The sequence below is a fragment of the Eubalaena glacialis genome, chromosome 10 (genome assembly GCF_028564815.1).
Source record: "Eubalaena glacialis isolate mEubGla1 chromosome 10, mEubGla1.1.hap2.+ XY, whole genome shotgun sequence".
Taxonomy (NCBI): Eukaryota; Metazoa; Chordata; class Mammalia; order Artiodactyla; family Balaenidae; genus Eubalaena; species Eubalaena glacialis.
Window position 1 is genome coordinate 51,463,416 of NC_083725.1, and position 23,930 is coordinate 51,487,345.

Genomic DNA, 23,930 nt, shown 5'->3' on the forward strand with positions numbered 1-23,930 from the left:
TGGGGACAGGCCTTTGGCAGGAATAAGAGTTAAACGTTTTACTCCCTCAATGTACAGTTTCCCTTAAGCCAAAATTCCAAGCAAACCAATAAAGTCATGTATCTGGAGGGAATGACAGAAATTCCATTATGTGGCTTTAACCAGAAGGTCAACATTGAGAGTTTGTTCATGGTTCCATTCCAGAGAGTCCATTTTTTCCAAAGTTTCATCATTTACTTTTATTTCTCTTTCAAAACTACCACCCTGTGATATATAAACATCAACCTCTGATTTTATTGGTGCTGGGATGAAAAACAAGAAGTCTTTGCTCTTTCCTTGCTGCCCCTTGAAATAAGGCCCCAAAGCAGGTGTTTTAGGGTTGCTTTCTGGCTACTTTTACAGGTGGCTGCAAGATTAAACTTCTCAACATAAATTCCTGGGGTGAATACACAGAGGACCGCGGAGGTGATCAAGCTTGCACCTGAAAAGCAATAACCCTGCCTGGGTGTCGGAGCTGACTGTGTGCCCTGGAAGCTGCCTTGACTGACCGGATAGTGTCAGGACACCTCTCAAAGGCACAAAAATGCATTTACAGAAACACATCAGTGATTGACATAAATACACCACATGGGTTTTCAAATCACACACGTTCCCTGGGGATTTGACTCCCAGCCCCAGCATATGGAAGAGCGCTCTTACCAACGATAAGATGGGGCAGGAAGTTCATGCAGGATCTTTCATCTGAGCATCTGCTGACAACACCCACTTCACTGATGCATAAACCAAGGGCTGAGGGATTTCCCTGGTGCCACTAGCATATGTAGGTAAGCAGGAGGGACAAAGTCCTATTTTCAGGAGATCTGCTCCTGGATAAGCTTCCTCTTCAGGCTCGAAGATCACGTAGGAAGAAGGCCATTTCTGACCCTGTTCTGAAAGCCATAGTACTCCAACCCGCTGAGTTAGGAGAGGTAGGGGCTGGGTTTGCACACTGCCACTCTCTGTGGCAGCAAGGCCTGAAGGGAAGGTGCTTTTCATGACTGCCTGTGTTTCCTTCACTGGGACAGATAGCTGAAATCTAATTAAAAATAGTGCCTGTGTCCCCGGTCTGCAGATTTCTCTCCCAGCCCTATTCAGAGGCCCTCGGCTCTGCTCAGACACCCAAGCAGGAGAGGACGTGTTTTCCGAGCTTCCAGCTCAGCCGGCTAGCCCTGTTGTTGGAACCCTGCATTTACAAGGCTGACATTGATCAGCCACACGAAGACCACGGCTCCCCTCCGGGCAGATTCTGTTCCTTTAAAGCTTGGTGACAGGGAGTTTCTGCTTTATCACAGAAGAAAACTATCCCCAACAAGTTGCTGACCCAAACTCCCCCCACTACCCGTACATTTTGCTTCTGACAGTATCTTGCGTATTCACATCAGGAGGAACAGGGAGATTTACTGTTTACCTCTCCTTTCTGTTGCCGGTCAGACTTATATGAAAGTAAGACTAGAAAAGGTTGGGGCAGGGTGGGCACCCAAACCAACAAACCTGCTAAGTGGTATCACTTGTGATTTGGCAGTTCTGAAGAAAAGAGCAGGATATATTTTTGGAATGTATCTAAACTCCAATTTAGACACAATTGCAACAGATTTCAATGGTTTCTAGAAATCAAGTCAGATGCATAAATGCCAACGTGTGGGCCATACTTTCAGTGGAGCACTCGGGTCTTTTGCTGTATTACCAGGCAACGGGGGCTGTCTTTGTTAAATGAATGCAGGTCCCGTCACTAAAGTGGAAACTTTCTATCCAAGGGCGTTTGATAAATGCCATCCTTCAAATCACCAGCTTTTCGCTACGCACCTGGCAGAAAAGATGAACCCGAGCATAAGACTTGCTTGCTAATTGGTCTAATGCTCTCACTGCATGTCACGACGTGTTATATTAAGGTATAACATTAATCCATCATTTCGCGTCTGTGTTTTTAAGTACGTAATTCTCTTCTCCAATTGGCGCTTAATTTAATGAGGACGGAGCTACTTAGCTTCTTAAGATGCTGAAATGCCAGACTACCAAGAGAAGTATGATTTTCACTGCATGTGAAGTTTCTGCACGTTAACTGTGGCACATGGAGCAGGCAGGACTTCAGAGGATTAAAGTCAAGTAAGCAGAGAATGCTTAAAATCCCGATTTGCTCGAAGGAAGTGAACAGGTAGTGGCATTTTGTGGAGTGGGGTGAAAGGAAAGAAATAGCATGTACAAATTCCCAGAGAGAAGGCTATGAAATCCTGGGGTGGGTGGGTTGCCAAGGGCATCTATATTCCCTCCCTTGGAAGATTTCTAAATGGAGGCTAGGTTCCTCTCAACTGGGCCAAGTGAAAAGAGGGACCATTTGGGGAGCATGGACTGTACAGAAAAGTCAAAGCTTTAAATGCTTAGAAATGAAGGCAATGTGGTACAGTCTTGGAAGACAGGAGATCTTGCTTGTAGCCCATGGGTTTCCCAAGTATACTCATGTAGCTTAACCTCGTTGGGTCTCAGTTGTCTTCATTTTTTTAAATTTTTTTATTTTTTTTAATTTTATTTTTGGCTGTGTTGGGTCTTCGTTTCTGTGCGAGGGCTTTCTCCAGTTGCGGCAAGCGGGGGCCACTCTTCATCGCCGTGCGCGGGCCTCTCACTATCGCGGCCTCTCTTGTTGCGGAGCACAGGCTCCAGACGCGCAGGCTCAGTAGTTGTGGCGCACGGGCTTAGTTGCTCCGTGGCATGTGGGATCTTCCCAGACCAGAGCTCGAACCCGTGTCCCCTGCATTGGCAGGCAGATTCTCAACCACTGCGCCACCAGGGAAGCCCGGGTGTCTTCATTTTTAAAATGATAGAACTTAGTCCACTGAAGTGTAAGATGATATTCCAGCACTCTGATTCATTTGCAAGTTAAATTAATGGAGTTGATTTCATTTTTATTTTCAAAGGGCTGACCCTCTCCTCCAACTGGCCATTAAGTTGCTGGACCTGGGCATAAATGGGCTGAGTCACCAAAGGAAAAGTCCACGTTAAACCCAGTGATGATGAGCTCTTGGACTCTTCTGGATGGGATGAAAACTTAACACAGTAGTTTCATACCATTCAGTTACATGTTGAGAGTTCACATATATAGTTTACAGCAAGGCTTTTATACCTCAGTGAGAAATAACGCCCACTGCTAGGATCATCCCCAAGGATCTCATCTAGTGTCAGAAGAACTCAGCTTGATATTTGAGATTGTTAGAGGTGTTAGAATCAGCACCAAAACCAAATGGCCAGAGCAGCCAACACAGCAAGTACACTGAGACTTTTTTACCTGGTCTTTAAAAATGTTTTCTCCCCTCCTTCTGAGATCAAGCTCCCTGGGCTTAAGGAACCTACAAGAGCTCTGCTCTTACTCAGGGGGTCTCATGTTGGCAGCTGCTTTGACTCTGTCAGGGCAGGGCCGTGTCTGTGACCTTCACACTCTATCCTCCAGTGCCTGCACAGGATCTGGCCTGTAGGCGGCACACAGAAAATGGGGGTTGTACTAAATTGCTGTAAACTGGCTTTTCTAAAGGGACTTGAATTTATACAGAATAGATATCTGGGGAAAAAGTAATCTGAAAGTCTCAAAAATCATACTCTAGAAATACTTTTAAATTTGGTTCTAATCATTTGCTTTCATATCAGCTTGATTGATATACTGAGGTGTCATAATTTATGTACAATTACCTGAACACATCTTGAGTGTCTAGCTCATAAATTCTGAGAAACGTACATCTCCGTGGAACCACTATCCGCATTAAGATACAGAGCATTGCAATTGCCCCTTACAGTTCCTTCATGTCCCATGGCTGTCAGTCCCTCAATCCCATGACCTAGGCAATCTAATAACTTGTTTTGAACCAACACTTTCTCCCGCCTTCATGAATGTCTATTTATCAGTGCTTGAAATCCCACAAGTACATTTAGATTTCAGTCTTTAGGACCCAGGCGTGGTGATTAAGGCACATTCTTATTTAAGCTATAAGGATTACCTTTTGAAGAAAAATGCTAAACAAAGCTTTGGGTCTTGAATATGTCACTGCATTCCTTTGCAACAGCCTTATCCTTAAAATATAGTACTTTTGAGAAGCACAAGGGTTCTGTCTTTCTCAGCGGAGACCCTGGCTATGACCCTGCCATTTAATAAGGATTTGTCAAGTGCCACTTGTTTGACTGTTCCAGGCACCATGCTGAGGTGAAGTGGAGCCCAAAAGATGCTTCCCTAATTCTAGGAGCTTAGCAACTTGACAAGGAATTATGTAAACTATTAACTATGTATTAAAGTAATATCTTAGCTATCAGATAGTTTAGGGTTTCCTGCATGTCTTCCAATCTTACCTGAACTGTAATCTTGAGTTCTTTTGATTCTACCTCTGAGAGACCTCTTGAATGTCTGTGGCCGGGACTCACAGTCAGGCAAGGTTCCATCCTCTCTCACCTACACTGTTGCAAGAGACCCCTAACTGCAAACTCGGACTCCATTCCCTCCTGGCTAAACTGAACCAGAGTTAAGTTCCTAAAACGCCGGGTCCAGTCCTGCCCCGCCCTGCTCAGGATAGTTACTGACTTCTCACTTCTTACAGCAAGAAGTAAAAACGATTGAGAATGGCTTTTCAGTCCTTTCCAGTCTGGTCCCAACCCACACTCTCCATGTCATTTCCTGCTCCACTTCCCTGTTGGATGGTCTACTCCAGTCACTCCTGAAGACACGCTCACATTTACTCTTGCAGGCCTCTGATCATGCTTTCCCTTCTACACGGAACATCTTCTTCCCCGCCTTCACTTGTCAAAATCCTACATATTCTTTGCAGGGTCTCCTCTGGGACAGCTTCCTTAACTTCCCCAGTTGCTCCCTTCCCTTTGCTTCCTTAACATCATTATTGCATTCTCATTAGTTATATTTATATCCTTTCTCCCACTAGATTAATGTATCATTTAGGCAGAAGGACCGTGTCTTTTTTTTTGCCTTTCCACTTTACTTTTTCCCCCAGTTTTATTGAGATATAATTGACATATAGCCCTGTATAAGTTTAAGGTGTACATAATGATGTGACTTACATATATCATGAAATGATTACCACAGTAAGTTTAGTGAATAGCCATCCTCTCAGGTAGATACGAAATTTTTTAAAAAAAGAAAAAAAATCTTTTCTTCGTGATGAGAACTCACATAGGATTTGCTCTCTTAACAACTTTCATATATCACACACAGCAGTGTTCATTATATTTATCATGTTGTACCTTACATCCCTAGTACTTATTTATCTTATAACGGGAAGTTTGTACCTTTCGACTGCCTGCATCTGATACGCCCCACTCCCACCCCCTGCTAAGGGACTGTGTCTTATTATCTTTGTATCCTGGTTCTGAGTCCAGGGCCTGGCACATAACAGGAGAGAATGAATGTGGAACTGCAGAAGAAACAGCCAGGGGACCACAGCAAGCGTATGATGAACCTGATAACACAATGAAGGTAGGGGTGGTGTGCACACTGCTGTTACATGCCCGCCGCAAATGCATGGGACAAAGACCTGAAGAGCCTCCAAACTGTGCGAAGTGGAGAAGTCAGAAATATTTAATACTAAAAATGTGCATAAAACATTCATAGATTATATACAAAGCTATTGCTAAATAGATGTTCTCATTTGTGAAATAAACTAGTAACTACCCAATTTTCCAAGAATAAGGACTGGTTGAATAAAGCACAGTACATTCATATCACGGAATACTATATATATATCATTAGGTAAAAGTATAAAAGAGTATATAGTGACACAGAAATATGTTTGCAAGCCAGTGAAAAAAGCAGGTCACAAAACAGTATCTAGTTTAGAAGCCCATTTTTGTAAAGAGCAAGGTGGAAGGGACTTCTATCAAAATGGTAACAGTGGTTAGAATTGACTGTTTTTTTCTTTTTGTCTGTCCTTCCAGATTTTACACAGTGGCCACAGATCATGTCTGTAATAAGTAAAAGAACTATTATAAAACTCATGTACATAGAAAATAATTCTTTAGTATCAACCTTAGAGAGTAGTCAAATTTTCAGGTTATTTTCCAGGCCAGTTTATTTCTCAACATACATACTACTTGAAATAATTGTAGAAAAAGGTATTTTTATAAGATTCTTTTTCTGGATCTTTCCATTCCTCATTTTAGTTTTTGCTCAGAAAGGCACTGACTTTACTTAGAAAATCACTTTTTCTGGGTCAAAGTTCTTATTATAAAGTTATTTCAAGGGATACATTCTTAAAACTATTTAATTAAGCAGTAGAAGAAAGTTGCTAGCCTCAAATTCTTCTCTCACTGTCTGTGGGAGGAAAATAAAATTCTATCACAGTGAAAGAGTTCAAACGGAACGTTCTTTTCTGTCTTTAAAATATGCCTTCAGATAGGAAATAAAGCAGAAAGTTGCCCTGAGGAGGTCCATGGAATTGCAATTACTTCTGAAGTCAGAAATGACTTTTAAATAGACTCTCTAATTATGTCTGCTTTAAGTGCCTTTTAAAAGTTTTTCATTGGGTGATAACTAATCCTGGCACACTCCCACTTGCAAAATACCAACTCTGGGGGTCAGTAGTCCCTTTTGACTCTTTTTGAATAGTCAAAAAAAAAAAAAAAAGACAGAAGGCAGAACCAGCCATAGAGTGAGGGAGATCCTGACTGTACCATAAACTTCTTGGGGACTTGTCAGCTGGGCTGGCACCGGCTCTGCTGGGTAAGACTGGCCACATGATGTGAGTTCTCACAGAACATAAAAATGCAGGGGTCCTTGTGTGTGTGTGTGTGTGTGTGTGTGTTTCTGTTTATCCTTCATAAATTCATTTATTTATTTTTTTATTGGGGTATGGTTGTTTTACAATGTTGGGTTAGTTTCTGCTGTACAGCGAAGTGAATCAGCTATATGTATACATATATTCCCTCTTTTTTGGATTACTCAGCCATTAAAAGGAATGAAATTGGGTCATTTGTAGAGACGTGGATGGACCTAGAGTCTGTCATACAGAGTGAAGTAAGTCAGAAAGAGAAAAACAAATATCGTATATTAACGCATATATGTGGAATCTAGGGACACTTGTTTAAAAAATGTTAACAAATGACTTATTTACAAAACAGAAACAGACTCACAGAGAAAACAAACTTATGGTTACCAAAGGGGGAGGCATTAACAGATACACACTACTATATATAAAATAAACAACAAGGACCTACTGTATAGCACAGGGAACTATATTCAATATTTTATAATAACCTGTAATGGAAAAGAATATATATATATGTATATACATATACATACATATACATGTATATATCTGAGTCACTTTGCTGTACACACCTGAAACTAACATAATATTGTAAATCAACTATACTTCAATTACAAAAAAGGGTGAAGAAGTTCAATGCAGCCACAGCAGAACATTAAACCAACACGGGGCCCTTCTAAACACGGGGCCCTGTACAGTTGCAAAGGCTGCACACTGATAAAGCTGGCCCCATGGCTGAGACTGCCTTCTGTGATTCCCTCAAAAGTTGCAGCTCATCAGAGTATAACTCTTTGAAGCATCTATGGCTTGGCACTTTGCTAACTGGGATAGTCAATAAATAAATTAATACATTTACTTATTTATTAATAAATTTATTAATTTATTTTATAAATAAATTAACCCATCAACCATGTACTCAAAACTCCATCTCTATTGGGGCACAGAACTTCTATGCTGAACTGCTATTCAGCAGTAACACTAAAAATGTTTCCTGGGTGGGTTGTTGACTCTGACCATTGGATCAATTCATTCATCCATCCAATAAATATTCACAGGACTTCTGCCATGTGGTAGGCACTGGGGATACAAAGAAGAGGGTCACAGCATCTCTACCCTCAAATGTCTCCTATTTCTCAGGAGACAAACATGTATATAGCTGATTGTTGGAGAGAGGTGGCCAGGGGATGTTTCCCAGAGATGGAAACAACTGAATTGAACCATGAAGGAAAGACAGGGGTTGTCAGGAGTACCCAAGTGGGAAAGTGACAAGAAGAAAGGGCATTTTGGGTGATGTGAACATATGTGAAGTTAAGAAAGATGAAACTGCAAGGGGCACTCAGAGAAGGGTTAAGGGATCAGTATTGCAAAATTATACATTTAGATGGGCAGGTGCTGAAGCTGTCTGTTTTCGGAGCTGCTAGCAAATTACCAGAGCTGTTATAAGCAATTATAGCTATAGTAAATGAAAAACTGGGCAGAAGTTAATGGATAAATTAGCAGAGAGAGAAGAAGGAAGATTGGAAGGGGTGAGATGGAGAGGGTGTGTGGGTGGGAAGTGCTATGTAATATGGGAGAAGCTATTCCAAGAGCTCCCCACTGATGATGGACAACATAATTGCCCCCGTCAAGGAGGCTTCACAAGGTGAAATGATAGCATGTATCCTGCAGCAAAGCTGATAAGCACACTCCACTGACCCTCAACATACCCTGCAGAGGCACCAAGCCAAAGCTGGGGTCCTTGGATTCTGCACAAAATGCTCAGGGGTGATTGGAAATTCCTCCAGACATCTAGCACTCCCTTAAACCCATCCTGTGTACTGCTGTGTGTTGGATCAGGATTGATTCAAAGGAGCAGCTCAGAAGGCTGTTACCAACCTGTGGCATCTATGGATGAGACAGCGTGTGAACGTGTGAATTCACGGGAATGAGTCACGGAGATCAACTCTTAGAAATCAGAATTCCCTGCCTGTAGGTGGCCGCTGAAACAGTTCACTAAGATACTCCTTTCTGAAAGGAATGTGCTCTTTTATTTGACAACGATTGTTTTGATCTCCCCCTGCTTGGAAGATTTTAAAAAGAGTAATAATAATAACTTATATGTGTCCAATGCAAAGACTCCCAAACCAGGCAAGACATCACAGTCAACTACAGAAAAAAGTGTACGTCCAGACCCATCTCAGACTTCCTGAATCAGATTTTGGAGATGGAGCCCTGGCCTGTATGTTTATTTTTAAAAACTCCCAAGGGGATTCTGGTGTACAGCCAGGGTTGACAACCAGTTTGTCTGATTTTTGTGTGTTATTTTATCTCTGCTGCTGGATTCTGGACTTGGGAGGGGGTAGTTCCTAGGGCCCTAATCAGCTGAAGGCATCCTATTTTCTTGGGCATAGGGGAGGTCAGTCCATTCCCAAATTAAGCCCCGTGTGACAGAAATATTATCTCCAATGACTGGAGAGGGGAATTTCCAGCCTCTGAGATTTCTACACAAGGGAGCCCAGGCTCTGTGTGTAAAAACACCTGAGAAAGGAATCCACATATGTTCTAGACATGACATTAGGGAATTTAGGTGGAATGTCTACTTAGTTCTCCGAACAACTTGGCAGTTCAGCAGACATGTGTCGAGCATGTACTGGGTGGCTGGTAACTGGGCTGGTATGCCAGCCCTCCAGGAGCTCACGGTCTGGAGAGAAAACAAGGAATTAATATCTCATTTTTCCAGGGAGGAAGAGGAGTTCAGAGGGGTTGGGGAAATTATTTAAGGCCAGACAGTTAGTAAGGGTTGGAACTGGGATATTTAATCTGGTCTCATCCCAAAGCCCCTTTGTGATTCCCAAAGTGACAGGACAATGTGACCCAGAGGTGATGGGGTGTCACAGTCTGCCACGTAGCTGCATGTATTGCAGCAGATGTCCTGATGCCGGTGGAAGGTAAAGAATTCAGGAAGGGTTTTATGGCACCCCGGAGCTCTTTACTCAGGACTACTACCCATTTTACAGATGCCTTGGGAGGGGGCACCAAGCCTTTTTGAACTTCAGTTTCTCCATCTGTCAGTGGGAATATCAAGGTCTGTCCTATAGCCGTAGCAAGATTACATGTGTAAGGGTTTGGGGCTCTTTGGAGAAAGGCTTCAAGCATGAGATTATCTTTTTTGATATCTACAACAGACAAAGGGCTTTGGCTACAATGTGCTCCAGAGAACGGCTCATGTCTCTGTCTTTAGGGGGATTATTTTGTTTTTACAAACATTTTAACAGTTTCTCAGCTGCCTTCAAAGATTTAATACTTCAGAAAATAGCAGGGCTTGAAAGTTAAGAGAATAAATCATAAGAGTTCTTAAAAAAAAAAAAGAAAATAGGGCTTTGGGGAAGGAAAAAAACATATTAAATCACTGATTTATGCAGCTTAGAGGTAATAATTTCTAAGGCGTTAAGGAAAGACATAGAATACATGATACTTAAGAGCACACAGGCTGACATCAGAATTGAATTCTTCTCAAAACATCTTCTGGAATATATATATTTATATATGTATAACTGAACCACTTTGCTGTACACCTGAAACTAACATAACATTGTAAATCAACTATATTTCAATAAAATTTTTTTTTTAATTTTAAAAATAAAATAAAATTTTCATCTCTGTCAGAAGAATTGATGAAGCTATTAAAAGCTATTAAAATATATTTTTTAAAAAACCCACAACATCTTCTGGTAGAAATGACTAGAGAATAGAAAAGGGCATTGCACTGAGGTGTCAGGGTACCCTCCTTTTAGATCCAGCTCTGCCACTAACGAAGTCATCTTGGGTCAGTCTCTTTATCTCTGAGCCCCAGTTTCCTCCTCAGAAAAAGAAGGGTTTTGACTGGATTTAGTCTCAGGTCCTTCCCAGCATAACACCCCAAGATCGATAAGGACCATGATTCACAGGAGTAGGCCTAGTGCCCCAGGGAGAATCCATGAATCCAGGAGAACAGCAGCAAAGAGCAGCCAACAGCTGTGATGTCATCACTCACCCTGCCCACGTCATGGCAGCTGTGTTCCCAGCCTGGCTGAGCCGCCTCTCCTGGAGGGAAGGCCCTGTTTCGATTGTCCCTGACCCACTTGAGCCCTTCTTCCCTCTGGGTAAAGCCTGTGAAAGGATAATGGCTATGGTGGGGAATTCTTAAGGATTCGTGGGTAGAATTCAGGAGGTCCATGAACTTGCACTAGAGTATTAGTTCTCTATTGCTCCATGCCAAACTACCCCAGAACTTAGCAGCATGAAACAACAAATATTTAGTACCTCATCATTTCTGTGGGGCAGGAATGGCTTAGCTGGCTGTCTGTGGCTCATGGTTTCTCATGAGGCTTCAGTCAAGCTGTTGGGCAGGGCTGCAGTTTCATCTGAAGGTTCCAGTGGAGGCGGGCGTGGGGTCCACTTTCAAGCTCACTCATGCAATCGTTGGTGGTCCCCAGTCCCTCGTCATGTGGGCCCCATACAGGGCTGCCTCACCATATCCTAGCTCTCTTCCCCAGAGTGAGCGATGCAAGAGAGAGTCAGAGGGAGTGCTTTGCCCAGAATTGTGTCCCCCACCAAATCTGAATGTTGAAGAGCTAACCCCTAATGTGACTGTATTTAGAGATAGGGCTTTTAGGAGATATTAAGGTTCCAGAGGTCATAAGGGTGGGGTCCTAACCCAACAAGATTGGTGGCCTATAAGAAGAGGAAGGCAGAGAGAGCTCTTTCCCTCTCTGCACACACCAAGGAAAGGTCATGTGAGCACCCAGTTAGAAGGCAGCCACCTGTGAGCAAGGAACTGACCATGCTGGCACCCTGAGCTGACATCCAGCCTCCAGAACTGAGAACATCAGTTTCTGCTGTTTAAGCTCCTCAGTCTATGGTATTTTGTTATGGCAGCCCAAGCAGACTAATACAGAGAGCATGCCCAAGAGGGAAGTCACAGTCTTTCTGTAAGCTAATCTCAGAAGTGATATCAGCCATCACTTCTACCATATTCTATTCATTAGAAGTGAGTCAGGAGTCAGTACGTCCAGCGGACTCTCAAGGAGAGAGATGGGAAGACCAAGAGGTGGCGGGGGGGTGGTCGTTGGGGGTCATCTTAGAAGCTGCCTACCACTGAGGGAAAAATTTACATCTTTATTTTCATTAACCTCTAACTGGATTTAGCACAACATTCAATGGTAAATGTTGGCAACCGATCACTGTAGTATGAGCAGCAGCTGTGCTTTTGTAACCAACAGAAATCACAGCTATTTTCATAATTTATAGTTGTGGCACATAACCCCCTGCTTACCACTACTCCAAAATATAAAAGTTATGAGATCTACTGTGCTAGATCTTATTTAATGTATTAAGGCAGAAATTCATATTACTATATAACAAGTTTATAAAATATTTGGACCCCATTTCTTCTGTAACTTTTTGTATTTTATTTTATGAATTGTAAAACATTATCCTGAGACACGATCTGTAGGTGTCACCAAACTGTCAAAGTACTGGTGGCACAAAAAGTTTAGGAATTCCTAAGCAAGTGGCTCTCCAAGTGCGGTCCTGGGACAGCAGCATTAATATCCCCTGGGAATTAGTCCGATTTCCAACAAGCTCTCAGGTGATACTCTTGGTCCAGGGACCACTTTTTGAGAACCACTGCCCTTGACTAAAATATAACTATTGATATCTGTTAACCAAGCCTCCTTTGGTGCTACTAACTAGTTTTTCTTTCAGGGCAAGGTAACCCTTCAGAGTTTATTCATATGTTAAATAGAACAATAACAAAAATATCTGCCAACCTGCAGAAGTTGTTGTGAGAAGAGGAAATAATGTATCTGCAGTACTTGGCACGGTGCCTGGTATGTAGTAGAAGCTCACAAAGTAAATGTTATTAGTCGTATTATGATTATTGTCATTTAAAATTCTTACCAAGCCCCAGTCTTGCCTTTCGGGTCTTAAGAATAGGAGAGAAGAGATATGCAAGCAGTTCTATGTAAGGAAAATATTGAGATGTTGTTGGAGATTAGAGCAGGATATCCAGCTACAAAGAGGGCAGATGTGGCTCAATGTAGTTCCCTCCTTTCTAGTCACTCTTGGGTGAGCCTCTCATTCACCTTTCAAGGTTTGCAAAGCAAGCACTACTCCTGTCCTTCTAACATTATACTGATAGAAGAGGAAACAGTCTGAGGGAAACCAGTTACTGGCCGAAGGTCATGAAGCTTGCACACAACATAGGGCACTAATCATCCAGGGCTTTCCCCACACCCATGTGGCCTCTTGATCTCTGGTTACTAGGAGATGTGTCCCTTAAGGACATTTAGGGATACCCCATGATATGCAGGGTCCAGAGGAGGCCAGGGGTGCTGGTTTAGCTGAGGTATGAGGCTGCCAAGAAGCTATCTACTTGGGAAGTCCTAAAAGAGAAAACTGGCAGGCCACCTGCATGCCTCCATTGTGGGATACATGGGTACCTCCAACTTCCTTCACAGACTCCACAGACTGACACTTCTCTCTGCCCCACACAGCCGGGTGCCAAATGCTATGGAAAAGGAATGCTTCAGAATTTATCTCTTTTGTCAGGTGTGACATTTTTCTTTTGCTTTTGGGGCCCAGTGTAAAGGTAACATATTCAGCTAAGTCCTTCCAAGAGTACATGCTGAATGGATATTTGTTTTCCTCCATGAGACTAGAAGGGTGACGAGGGAATATTTAAAATCTAACACCATCCCAGGAGTTGAAGCTTTGGCCATCATATCTGAAGGTAAGGGAGAGCTCCAGTAGACAAATGTTTCTGACTCTGACAGACTGGTCTGAATGACCCTCCCTCAGACTTCATCCCAGGACGATGCAGGAAACAGCCAGCCCAGAGCGCTCAACCCACATGCTTTTCTGTCATCCTTCCAGCACTTTGTGGTGCACTTAACTCATCTCTTAGCTGTTCTTCCTGAGTCTTTTTTCACGGCTCAACAAGTGGCAGCCACACAAGGCTAGGATGTGTCAGAAGAGGCAAGAAACAACTGGAGAGATTCATTTAAAGTGGTTTGGTCAGAAAGATCTCTATTTAATAACCCTCAGCGGTTATTTTCGTGAACATTCCTCTCAGATAAATAATTTCCTGCTCCTTCGTGAGGAGCTACACGCTCAGAGCAAATGATGCTCTGAGATACTGGGCCAGCCCTTCATTCTGACCAGATCCATTCTCTGGAAAACCAAGTTCATTCCAGCTTCTGCCCCATGAGAGCACACTTGGAGTCATGATGCCATCTATCTCCCTCGTGAAATATGCAGAAAATGAATCCCCAACATGGACTGCAAGGTTACATTACTACAGTGAATGACAGTGCAAAATTAAGGACTCTGAGGGCTGCTGGAAAACAAACACTTGGGTAAAAATGGAAAAGTTCTGGGAATTCCCTGGCGGTCCAGAGGTTGGGACTTTGCACTTCCTGGTCGGGGAGCTAGGATCCCACAGGCTATGCGACGCAGTCAGAAAAAAAAATGGAAAAGTTCTGGCAAGAGATACGTGTTCTCTGTTTCTTTCCTGTTCTCTGTTAATATGAGGATCTAACTATTAACTTTAGAGGGAAAAGCATCATTCTGGAAGACTCTGAGAGAGAACTTCTCATCTTTTCTATTTATGTAATTCACTCTACTGGTTGGGTCTGTTCATTTCTATAACCCAGCACCTACAGAGCCCTCAGTGGGTGAGGAATTTCTCTTCCCCACTTCTTGGTGACTCCCTCTCATGTTGCCTTTAGCCCCTGAAACTAGCTCCCTTCCCTCACCTCAGAGCACCCAGCCCAGCTGCCGCCATGTTAGTCTCCTCTTACCACATGGAGATGTCTGAGGGTGGATGTGTGCCTCCTAACTGGGTTATCCTCAGCATCTCCCTCTTAGTTTCTTCCTTTGAGTGTCAGTTTTTTTTTTTTCTTTTTGCCCCTCTCCTTCCTTTGATTTCTAAGGTCAAGTGGTCTCTCCAAATTGCTGAGGCTCACCCTTCCTACTCATATGAGTAATGCTACCCTCTCCAGTCTCTTTGGGACTTGCTGGGGCAGTTGCCCTTTCCTGCTTTCATCATTGTGTCAGAGACAACGAGTGCTCACCAAATACCCCATGGCCTCTCCTACATTCCCCAGCCTCTTCTGACTACTTCTGGGCAAGGGAAAGTGACAGAGTGATGTGGGTCTCTCCCAGGCTGAGTTAGCTAAAGGCTTGTGTGCCTCCTTCATCCCTCTCTTCTCCTGCTGCAGTGACCTTGGGCACCAAAGGTCAAGAAGATGCTGTTGACAGGATGGAGGGACCAGATCTCCACGTCACTGAATGGACTCATGCTAACCTGCACTTCACAGGGGCAAGAATTAAACTTTTGCTGGACTAAGCCACTGAGATTTTTAAAAAGTTACCTCAGTCTCGTCAAGCCTATCTTGGCTAATACAATCCTCATCTCTTTCTTTCTCTTTTGCTACTGGATCATTCCCCTCTTCTTGCCCCAAGTTCAAGCCCCCACCCTTTTTTTTTTTAACATCTTTATTGGAGTATAATTGCTTTACAATGGTCTGTTAGTTTCTGCTATATAACAAAGTGAATCAGCTATACATATACATATGTCCCCATATCTCCTGCCTCTGGCGTCTCCTTCCCACCCTCCCTATCCCACCCCTCTAGGTGGTCACAAAGCACCAAGCTGATCTCTCTGTGCTATGCGGCTGCTTCCCACTAGCTATCTATTTTACATTTGGTAGTGTATATATGTTCATGCCACTCTCTCACTTCATCCCAGCTTACCCTTCCCCCTTCCCATGTCCTCAAGTCCATTCTCTATGTCTGCGTCTTTATTCCTGTCCTGCTCCTAGCTTCTGCATAACTTTTTTTTTTTGACTCCATATATATGTGTTAGCATATGGTATTTGTTTTTCTCTTTCTGACTTACTTCACTCTGTATGACAGACTCTAGGTCCATCCACCTCACTACAAATAACTCAATTTCGTTTCTTTTCATGGCTGAGTAATATTCCATTGTATATATGTGCCATTTCTTCTTTATCCATTCATCCGATGATGGACACTTAGGTTGCTTCCATGTCCTGGCTATTGTAAATAGAGGTGCAATGAACATTGTGGTACATGTCTCTCTCTCTTTTTTTTTTAACATCTTTATTTGAGTATAATTCCTTTACAATGGTGTGTAAGTTTCTGCTTTATAACAAAGTGAATCAGTTATACATATACATATGTCCCCATATCTCTTCCCTCTTGCATCTCCCTCCCTCCCACCCTCCCTATCCCACCCCTCTAGGTGGTCATAAACCACCGAGCTGATCTCCCTGTGCTATGCGGCTGCTTCCCACTAGCTATCTATTTTATGTTTGGTAGTGTATATATGTCCATGCCACTCTCTCACTTTGTCCCAGCTTACCCTTGCCTCTCCCCATATCCTCAAGTCCATTCTCTAGTAGGTCTGCATCTTCATTCCCATCTTGCCCTTAGGTTCTTCAGGACCATTTTTTTTTTTTTTTTTTAGATTCCGTATGTATGTGTTAACATATGGTATTTGTTTTTCTCTTTCTGACTTACTTCACTCTGTATGACAGTCTCTAGGAACATCCACCTCACTACAAATAACTCAGTTTCGTTCGTTTTTATGGCTGAGTAATATTCCATTGTATATATGTGCCACATCTTCTTTATCCATTCATCTGTTGATGAACACTTAGGTTGCTTCCATGTCCTGGCTATTGTAAATAGAGCTGCAATGAACATTGTGGTACTTGACTCTTTTTGAATTGTTGTTTTCTCAGGATATATGCCCAGTAGTGGGATTGCTGGGTCGTATGGTAGTTCTATTTTTAGTTTTTTAAGGAACCTCCATACTGTTCTCCATAGTGGCTGTATCAATTGACATTCCCACCCACAGTGCAAGAGGGTTCCCTTTTCTCCACACCCTCTTCAGCATTTATTGTTTGTAGATTTTTTCATGATGACCATTATGACCAGTGTGAGGTGATACCTATTTGTAGTTTTGATTTGCATTTCTCTGATGATTAGTGATGTTGAGCATTCTTTCATGTGTTTGTTGACAATCTGTATATCTTCATTGGACAAATGTCTATTTAGGTCTTCTGCCCATTTTTGGATTGGGCTGTTTTTTTGATATTGAGCTGCATGAGCTGCTTGTAAATTTTGGAGATTAATCCTTTGTCAGTTGCTTCATTTGCAAATATTTTCTCCCATTCTAGGGGTTGTCTTTTCGTCTTGTTTATGGTTTCCTTTGCTGTGCAAAAGTTATTAAGTTTCATTAGGTCCCATTTGTTTATTTTTGCTTTTATCTTCATTTATCTAGGAATTCGGTCAAAAAGGATCTTGCTGTGATTTATGTCATAGAGTGTTTTGTCTATGTTTTCCTCTAAGAGTTTTATAGTGCCTGGCCTTACATTTAGGTCTTTAATCCATTTTGAGTTTATTTTTGTGTATGGTGTTAGGGAGTGTTCTAATTTCATTCTTTTACATGTAGCTGTCCAGTTTTCCCAGCACCAATTATTGAAGAGGCTGTCTTTTCTCCATTGTATATTCTTGCCTCCTTTATCAAAAATAAGGTGACCATATGAGCGTGGGTTTCTCTCTGGGCTTTCTATCCTGTTCTGTTGATCTATATTTGTTTTTGTGCCAGTACCATACTGTCTTGATTACTGTAGCTTTGTAGTATAGTCTGAAGGCCAGGAACCTGATTCCTCCAGCTCCGTTTTTCTTTCTCAAGATTGCTTTGGCTATTGGGGGTCTTTTGTGTTTCCATACTAATTGTGAAATTTTTTGTTCTACTTCTTTGAAAAATTCCATTGGTAGTTTGATAGGGATTGCATTGAATCTGTAGATTGCTTTGGGTAGTATAGTCATTTTCACAATGTTGATTCTTCCAATCCAAGAACATGGTATATCTCTCCATCTGTTTGTATCATGTTTAATTTCTTTCATCAGTGTCTTATAGTTTTCTGCATAAAGGTCTTTTGTCTCCCTAGGTAGGTTTATTCCTAGGTTTTTTTTTTTTTTTCATTGCAATGGTAAATGAGAGTGTTTCCTTAATTTCTCTTTCAGACTTTTCATCATTAGTGTATAGGAGATTTCTGTGCATTAATTTTGTATCCTGCTACTTTACCAAATTCATTGATTAGCTCTAGTAGTTTTCTGGAAGCATCTTTAGGATTCTCTATGTATAGTATCATGTCCTCTGCAAACACTGACAGCTTTACTTCTCTTCCGATTTGGATTCCTTTTATTTCTTTTTCTTCTCCGATGGCTGTGGCTAAAACTTGAAATACTATATTGAATAATAGTGGTGAGAGTGGGCAACCTTGTCTTGTTCCTGATCTTAGTGGAAATGGTTTCAGTTTTTCACCATTGAGAATGATGTTGGCTGTGGGTTTGTCATATATGGCCTTTATTATGTTGAGGTAAGTTCCCTCTATGCCTACTTTCTGGAGGGTTTTTATCATAAATGGGTGTTGAATTTTGTCGAAAGCTTTTTCTGCATCTATTGAGATGATCATATGGTTTTTATTCTTCAATTTGTTAATATGGTATATCACATTGATTGATTTGTGTATATTGAAGACTCCTTGCCGGGATTATTCCTGGGATAAACCCCACTTGATCATTGTGTCTGATCCTTTAAATGTGCTGTTGGATTCTATTTGCTAGTATTTTGTTGAGGAATTTTGCATCTATGTTCATCAGTGATATTGGCCTGTAGTTTTCTTTTTTTGTGACATCTTTGTCTGGTTTTGGTATCAGGGTGATGGTGGCCTCGTAGAATGAGTTTGGGAGTGTTCCTCCCTCTGCTATATTTTGGAAGAGTTTGATAAGGATAGGTGTTAGCTATTCTCTAAATGTTTGATAGAATTCGTCTGTGAAGCCATCTGGTCCTGGGCTTGTGTTTGTGGAAACATTTTAAATCTCAGTCTCAATTTCAGTGTTTGTGATTGGTCTGTTTATATTTTCTATTTCTTCCTGGTTCAGTCTTGGAAGGTTGTGCTTTTCTAAGAAGTTGTCCATTTCTTCCAGGTTGTCCATTTTATTGGCATAGAGTTGCTTGTAGTAATCTCTTATGATCCTTTGTACTTCTGCAATGTCAGTTGTTACTTCTCCTTTTTCATTTCTAATTCTATTGATTTGAGTCTTCTTTTTTTCTTGATGAGTGTGGCTAACTGTTTATCAATTTTGTTTACCTTCTCAAAGAACCAGGTTTTAGTTTTATTGATCTTTGCTACTGTTTCCTTCATTCCTTTTTCATTTTTTCAGATCTGATCTTTATGATTTCTTTCCTTCTGCTAACTTTGGTGTCTTTTTGTTCTTCTTTCTCTAATTGCTTTAGGTGTAAGGTTAGGTTGTTTATTCGAGACGTTTCTTGTTTCTTGAGGTAGGATTATATTGCTATAAACTTCCTGCTTAGAACTGCTTTTGCTGAATCCCATAGGTTTTGGGTCATGGCGTTTTCATTGTCATTTGTTTCTAGGAATTTTTTGATTTCCTCTTTGATTTCTTTAGTTATCTCTTGGTTATTTAGTAGTGTATTATTTAGTCTCCATTTGTTTGTATTTTTTACAGATTTTTTCCTGTAATTGATATCTAGTCTCAAAGCGTTGTGGTCGGAAAAGATACTTGATACGATTTCAGTTTTCTTACATTTACCACGGCTTGATTTGTGACCCAAGATATGATCTATCCTGGAGAATGTTCCATGAGCACTTGAGAAGAATGTGTATTCTGTTGTTTTTGGATGGAATGTCCTATAAATATCAATTAAGTCCATCTTGTTAAATGTATCATTTAAAGCTTGTGTTTCCTTATTTATTTTCATTTTGGATGATCTGTCCATTGGTGAAAGTGGGGTGTTAAAGTCCCCTACTATGAGTGTATTATTGTCGATTTCCCCTTTTATGGCTGTTAGCATTAGCCTTATGTATTGAGGTGCTCCTATGTTGGGTGCATAAATATTTATAATTCTTATATCTTCTTCATGGATTGTCCATTGATCATTATGTAGTATCCTTCTTTGTCTCTTGTAATAGTCTTTGTCTTAAAGTCTGTTTTGTCTGATATGAGAATTGCTACTCCAGCTTTCTTTTGATTTCCATTTGCATGGAATATCTTTTACATCCCCTCACTTTCAGTCTGTATGTATCCCTAGGTCTGAAGTGGGTCTCTTGTAGACAGCATATATAGGGGTCTTGTTTTTGTATCCATTCAGCCAGTCTATGTCTTTTGGTTGGAGCATTTAATCCATTTACATTTAAGGTTATTATCGATATGTATGTTCCTATTACCATTTTCTTAATTGTCTTGGGTTTTTTATTGTAGGTCTTTTCCTTCTCTTGTATTTCCTGCCTAGAGAAGTTCCTTTAGCATTTGTTGTAAAGCTGGTTTGGTGGTGCTGAATTCTGTTAGGTTTTGCTTGTCTGTAAAGGTTTTAATTTCTCCGTCGAATCTGAATGAGATCCTTGCTGGGTAGAGTAATCTTGGTTGTAGGTTTTTCCCTTTCATCACTTTAAATATGTCCTGCCACTCCCTTCTGGCTTGCAGAGTTTCTGTTGAAAGATCAGCTGTTAACCTTATGGGGATTCCCTTGTATGTTATTTGTTGTTTTTCCCTTGCTGATTTTAATATATTTTCTTTGTATTTAATTTTTGATAGTTTGATTAATATGTGTCTTGGTATGTTTCACCTTGAATTTATCCTGTATGGGACTCTCAGAACTTTCTCGACTTGATTGACTATTTGCGTTCCCATATTAGGGAAGTTTTCAACTATAATCTCTTCAAATATTTTCTCAGTCCCTTTCTTATTCTCTTCTTCTTCTGGGACCCCTATAATTCAAATGTTGGTGTGTTTCATGTTGTCCCAGAGGTCTCTGAGACTGTCCTCAATTCTTTTCATTCTTTTTGCTTTATTCTGCTCTGCAGTAGTTATTTCCACTATTTTATCTTCCAGGTCACTTACCCGTTTTTCTGCCTCAGTTATTCTGCTATTGATTCCTTCTAGAGAATTTTTAATTTCATTTATTGTGTTGTTCACCATTGTATGTTTGCTCTTTAGTTCTTCTAGGCCCTTGTTAAACGTTTCTTGTATTTTCTCCATTCTATTTCCATGATTTTGGATCATCTTTACTATCATTACTCTGAATTCTTTTTCAGGTAGACTGCCTATTTCCTCTTCATTTGTTTGGTCTGGTGGGTTTTTACTTTGCTACTTCATCTGCTGTGTGTTTCTCTGTATTCTCATTTTGCTTAACTTACTGTGTTTGGGGTCTCCTTTTCACAGGCTGCAGGTTCGTAGTTCCCATTGTCTTTGGTGTCTGCCCCCAGTGGCTAAGGTTGGTTCAGTGGGTTGTGTAGGCTTCTTGGTGGAGGGGACTAGTGCCTACTTTCTGGTGGATAAGGCTGCATATTGTCTTTCTGGTGGGCAGGACCACGTCCGGTGGTGTATTTTGGGGTGTTTGTCACCTTATTATGATTTTAGGCAGCCTCTCTGCTAATGGGTGGGGTTGTGTTCCTGTCTTGCTAGTTGTTTGGCATAGGGTGTCCAGCACTGTAGCCTGCTCGTGGTTGAGTGGAGCTGGGTCTTAGTGTTGAGATGGAGATCTCTGGGAGAGCTTTCACCGTTTGATATTATGTGGAGCTGGGAGGTCTCTGGTAGACCAATGTCCTGAACTTGGCTCTCCAACCTCAGAAGCACAGGCCTGACACCCGGCCAGAGCACCAAGACCCTGTCAGCCACATGGCTCAGAAGAAAAGGGAGAAAAAAAGAAAGAAAGAAAGAAAACAATAAAATAAAATAAAATAAAGTAATTAAAATAAAAAATAAATATTAAAAATTAAAAAGTAATAAAAAAAAGAAAAGAAAGAAAGAAAAAAGAGTGCAACCAAACGAAAAAACCAATCCACCAATGATAACAAGCACTAAAAACTATACTTAAAAAAATAAAAATAAAAGTAAACAGACAGACAGAACCCTAGGACAAATGGTAAAAGCAAAGCTATACAGACAAAATCACTCAAGGAAGCATACACATTCACACTCACAAAAAGAAAAAAAGGAAAAAAAAAAAATATATCATTGCTCCCAAAGTCCAGTGCCTCAATTTTGGGATGATTCTTTGTCTATTCAGGTACTCCAGAGATGCAGGTACATCAAGTTGATTGTGGAGATTTAATCCACTGCACCTGAGGCTGCTGGGAGAGATTTCCCTTTCTCTTCTTTGTTTGCACAGCTCCTGGGGTTCAGCTTTGGATTGGCCCCGCCTCTGCGTGTAGGTCGCCTGAGGGCGTCTGTTCTTCGCTCAGACAGGACGGGGTTAAAGGAGCAGCTGATTCGGGGGCTCTGGCTCACTCAGGCCGGGGGGAGGGAAGGGTACGGTTGCGGGCCGAACCTGCGGCAGCAGAGGCCGGCGTGACGTTGCACCAGCCTGAGGCGTGCCGTGTGTTCTCCCGGGGAAGTTGTCCCTGGATCATGGGACCCTGGCAGTGGTGGGCTGCACAGGCTCCCGGGAGGGGAGGTGTGGAGAGTGACCTGTGCTTGCACACAGGCTTCTTGGTGGCTGCAGCAGCAGCCTTAGCGTTTCATGCCCGTCTCTGGTGTCTGCCCTGGTAGCCATGGCTCGCGCCCGTCTCTGGAGCTCGTTTAGGTGGTACTGTGAATCCCCTCTCCTCAGGCACCCAAAAACAATGGTCTCTTGCCTCTTAGGCAGTTCCAGACCTTTTCCCGGACTCCCTCCCGGCTAGCTGTGGCGCACTAGCCCCCTTCAGGCTGTGTTCACGCAGCCAACCCCAGTCCTCTCCCTGGGATCCGATCTCCGAAGCCCGAGCCTCAGCTCCCAGCCCCTGCCTGTCCCGGTGGGTGAGTAGACAAGCCTCTCGGGCTGGTGAATGCTGGTCAGCACCAATCCTCTGTGCGGGAATCTCTCCGCTTTGCCCTCCGCACCCCTGTTGCTGCGCTCTCCTCCGTGGCTCCGAAGCTTCCCCCCTGCCACACCCCATCTCCACCAGTGAAGGGGCTTCCTAGTGTGTGGAAACCTTTCCTCCTTCACAGCTCCTTCCCACTGGTGCAGGTCCTGTCCCTATTCTTTTGTCTCTGTTTTTTCTTTTGCCCTACCCACGTACGTGGGGAGTTTCTTGCCCTTTGGGAGGTCTGAGGTCTTCTGCCAGCGTTCAGTAGGTGTTCTGTAGGAGTTGTTCCACATGTAGATGTATTTCTGATGTATTTGTGGGGAGGAAGGTGATCTCCACGCCTTACTCTTCCGACATCTTGAAGGTCTCTGAAAAGCCCCAACCCTTAAAACCCAACTTAAATGCTAATACCACTTTGTGAATCCTTCCTGAATTGTCCCACTTGAAAATTCATTGCTCATGTTTTCATGTTCCCACAGGGACCTGTGCTAGCATTTTACATGTATTGACTAATCCTTACAAAATCCCTATTTTTTCCAGAGAAAATCATAATCCCAAAAGATACATGCACCCCAATCTTCATTGCAGCACTATTTACAAAGCCAAGACATGGAAGCAACCTAAATGTCCATTGAGAGAGGAATGGACAAAAAGATGTGGTACATATATACAATGGAATATTACTTAGCCACAAATAAGAATGAAATAATGTCATTAGCAGCAACATGGATGGACCTAGAGATTATCATACTAAGTGAAGTAAGTCAGACAGAGAAAGACAAATATCATATGATATTGCTTATATGTGCAATCTAAAAGAATGGTACAAATGAACTTATTTACAAAACAGAAACAGACTCACAGACTTTGAAAACAAACTTATGATTGCCAAAGGGGAAACATGGGGGGAGGGATAAATTAGGAGTCTGGGATTAACATATACACACTACTATACATAAAACAGATAATCAACAAAGACCTACTGTATAGTTTAGGGAACTCTACTCAATATTCTGTAATAACCTATATGGGAAAAAATTCTGCAAAAGAATGAATATAGGTATATGTATAACTGAATCACTTTACTGTACACCTGAAACTAACACAACATTGTAAATCAACTGTACTCCAATGTAAAATAGAAATTAAATTAAAAAATAAGCAAAATTCCTACTTTTACAGATGCAACTCTATTATAACATTGATTCCATTTTTCTTTGAATGTTCTTTTGTGCTT

At 41.7% G+C, this 23,930-nt stretch overlaps 1 protein-coding gene across 1 annotated transcript in view; it reads right to left on the reverse strand.

The window, feature by feature from the left end:
- FAT3 (FAT atypical cadherin 3) overlaps positions 1 to 23,930 on the reverse strand; it is a 573,936-nt gene that overhangs the window by 60,152 nt on the left and 489,854 nt on the right. The gene's annotated exons all lie outside the window — the stretch shown is intronic.